Below are 3916 nucleotides of genomic sequence, written 5' to 3'. Positions count from 1 at the left end.
GACTGTAGATAGCCACGGCGGGGGAAGGACTGTTCCCGAAGATATGTACCCTCATCCGGTACTCTATGATGTCTTTATCTGGGTCGTTGTCACGGTACCAGAAGAACCTCAGGTAGTTTCTGTGTTCCTTTTTGACGAGAAAACAGTGGAACATCTGTTGGATGTCGGCCATAAATGCCACCGTATCTCTGCGGAAACAGAGTAGAACTTCTAAGAGTCTGTTGTTGAGGTCTGGGCCAGATAGTAGGACATCATTCAACGAGACGTCTTCGCACTTGGCACTTGAGTCGAACACCACTCTTATTTGGCCTGGCTTTTTAGGATGGTACACTCCGAAGATGGGTAAGTACCAGCGTTCCTCAGAGTCTCGTAGTGTAGGCGCGATCTCTGCATGGTTATTTCGGAATATCTTCTCCATGAAGGTAAAGAAATGTTCTCTCATCTCGGGAGACTTCTTGAGCTTGTGTCTGAGGGAGACAAATCGACTGTAGACCTGTTCCCTGTTGTTGGGTAGGCGTTGTCTCCGTGGTCGGAATGGTAAGGGTGCCACCCAGCTGTTCGACTTGTCTTTGGTTATTTCTTGGTCCATGATATCCAAGAACATCCTGTCTTCTATGGACATTGCTGTTTTGTTGTCCTCTTTGGTCCTGTGGAAGACTGTACAGCCTATGTGGTCTTGTTCGCCCTCACAAGCGTGGTCTTCGTTGGAAGGAACTGCGAAAGGACATGGCAGAGGAGTACTGCTTGGTAATTCCTTTACCAACAGACTGTTGTGACATGGTCAGAAGAAAGACGGACGTCCATTTTCTAGTGTGTTGGTGAGCATACTGTTGACTGAGGCTGGCTTGTGTGCTCCTCCTAGACAGACATCTCCTATTACGACCCATCCTAGGTCAAGTCTCTGCGCATATGGAGCGTTCTGGGAGCCGTTAATGGACTCTCTAGCCTTATGCACACGTAGCATGTCTCTTCCAAGGAGTAAGGCTATTGGAGCTTCTGAGTCCAGTTCTGGAATCAGGTGAGCTATACGCTTCAGATGGGGGTGATGAGCTGCTACCTCTGGTGAAGGTATCTCGGACCTGTTGTCAGGAATCTGGTTGCACTCCAGTATGGTAGGTAATGATAGGCAGGTCTGGCCATCTATGGATTCCACCTTGTACCCGCTTGCCTTCCTCCCCGCCGTCTCAACGGTACCTGAACATGTCTTCAAGGAGTAGGGAGAACCGGGGCCTGCAATGTTGAAACTGCTGAAGAAGATGGACTTGGCAAGAGACCTGTTGCTCTGATCATCCAAGATCGCATAGATCTTAATTGCTTTGTCCCTGCGGCCTGCTGGGTAGACTCTGACAAGGCAGATTTTTGAACAGGACCTTCCTCCTGTGAGTCCTTTACAGATCTCCGTACATTGAGAGGTAACTACCGTGGTGTCTTCATCAGTGTTCTTCTGTTTTCCATCGTGTTCTTCTGCTTGCGGCAACGCTCGTGTAGGTGGTCCAGGGTGTAAGGCTGTATTGTGATCCGTGCTGTCACATTCTGCACATTTCACGCTAGCTTCGCAGTTCCTGGCCATGTGCGATGTTGCAGCACAGCATTTGAAGCAGATGTTGTGTTCCTTGAGGAAGCCTTTGCGATCCTCTAGAGACTTCTCCCTGAAGGCTCTGCATTTTAGTAGAGGATGTGGTTTCCGGTGTAGAGGACACTGTTTACTGATATCCTGGGGTTTGTTCTCTTCTGGAGGATGCTTACTCTCTTTGTGAGCAGGACCTGAGGAGACAATGTTAGTTTTGTGGACTGCCACGGGTGTCCTACTGGGTTTGACACCGGGGGCAGTGGTACACGACAGAGTAAAATCAAAACTAGGGTCATTTCTGATTTTAGCTTGCTGAGCTACAAAATCTACAAATACAACAAAAGGAGGGAATGGCACGTTATGTGTTTGCTTATACCGTGAACCGTGTGAGACCCACTTTTCTTGTAGATTGTAAGGAAGTTTTTGCACTATCGGATTGACACCCCTAGCGGTATCCAAGAATGCCAATCCGGGCAAATCTCCTTCCTCTTGGGCAACCTGTAACTCCACTAACAGATCACTTAGCTCTCTTAGCCTTTGAAAGCCTTTGGGTCCTATCTTAGGGAAGTCATCAATTCTTTTAAACAAAGCATTTTCAATAACTTCTATGGACCCATAGCATTCATCGAGTCTCTTCCACACCAAGTGTAGACCTTTGGGTGGGTTTTTAATGTTAATGTCTCTTAGTCTTTTGGCGTGTTCTACCGATTCACTACCAAGCCATTTTACCAGGAGGTCTAACTCCTCACTACAAGAAAGGTCCAAACCTCTTATGGTGTTCTGGAACGAGGCTCGCCACGACCTATAATTCTCGGCACGATCATTGAACTTTACAAGTCCTTTTGTGACCAGATCTCGACGAGCAAAGAACTTTGCAAAGTCCATGGTGGCTTGGTCAGTGCTGGTGCGAGCCGGTGTATGGTCGTGTCTATTGTGTGGTGTATCACCATACCTGTAGGGTGTTTCCGCCTTCGGAAAGTCAGCATAGTACCTCCCCGGAGAGGAAGGTGTCTCTTTGTGGTAAAATGGTGGTTGTACCTTCCGCCCTGTGGGATAGTAGTTTTGGTGAACCTCCTCGTGCTGTACACTCTCTTGCTTGAAGCGGTGTAATTCAAGGTTGGATGGCTGGCCGTCTGCGTAGTCTGTTTGGTGAAGCACATCTGAGCTGTCATCTATCCTGGAGTATTGGTAGATGTATTCTGCGACGCGCTGTGCTGGATCCTGCTGGTTTAGGTCCGGCCCAAGAACATCGCTACGTCTTCCTTCGGGTTGCTCTGCCGCTTCCAGGAACTCTGCCTTGGCTATTGCGGCCGCTGTCTCCTTTTCTACGGCAAGTCTTTCTAAAGTCAGTTGCAGACGTGCATTCTCTGCTTCTTGCTCCGCTTGCAGACGTGCACTCTCTGTCTGCTTTAGTTTGAGTTGCATTTCCTGTTCGGCGAAGGAGGACCTCACTTTAGCTGCTTCGGCCTCAGCGCGGGCGACGGCAGCAAGCTCCCTAATTGAGGACTTAGTAGAGCTTGCCCGTGACCTTGTCTTCAGGGAAGACGCTCGGCTGACAGACATTGTGCACTTGGCTGCAGACTATTTTAGCGGGAAACAGAGTCTATTTGCGGACGGCCTTCCGCGTGGTGGAGAGTGGAATGGTGGTTTCTGGCGTACTGCGGTCTAGTCACTGCGGCTGTATGGTGGCTGCTGCGACATCCATATGCGGTACAGCGTGGATGTTAGCAGTCCCGTACTACAGCCTGCGACCGGCTATCTTTACTGGAGCTGGACTGCGCTCTTGTTCTATGTAGCTGTATGGCGGCTGCTGTAATACCCGTGTGCCCTGTAGCGTGGGTGTTAGCTGTCCCGTACAGTTCGTACAATCGCTGCCTGCGACCAGCAGCCCGTTTTTACTGTTCTGCCTTCGTCCACGTGTGAGCTGTGTGGACTCCGGCATACAGCTAACCTTCATCCACTGTTTCAATAAACAGACTGTGTTGCCTTTAAGTCTTTATTTATTAAATGATGATGGATAGGTGGATGATCATAAGAAATGGATGATTGATTGGTAAAAACTATAACAAAAGATACAAATCCATATCAGTACAGGCATATCACAAATAACAGAATGACATACATAGTAGTACTGGTATTTACAGAATCTGCATAACATAGAGAGCAATGCATATGACTGAACACAACATTTACACTGCTGAAGCTGCCCTACACCTGCTCTGCATGTATCACGGCCTATGTAATCTGAGTAGAGCCACTGCCACTTCACAGTGCCTACATAACAACTGTACACATATTCCAACACAAATATGTAGTCTAGTACAATGATTCCTACCGGGATCCATT

This window comes from Anomaloglossus baeobatrachus, chromosome 5 (genome assembly GCF_048569485.1).
Source record: "Anomaloglossus baeobatrachus isolate aAnoBae1 chromosome 5, aAnoBae1.hap1, whole genome shotgun sequence".
Classification (NCBI taxonomy): Eukaryota; Metazoa; Chordata; class Amphibia; order Anura; family Aromobatidae; genus Anomaloglossus; species Anomaloglossus baeobatrachus.
This window is presented reverse-complemented; position numbering follows the sequence as displayed.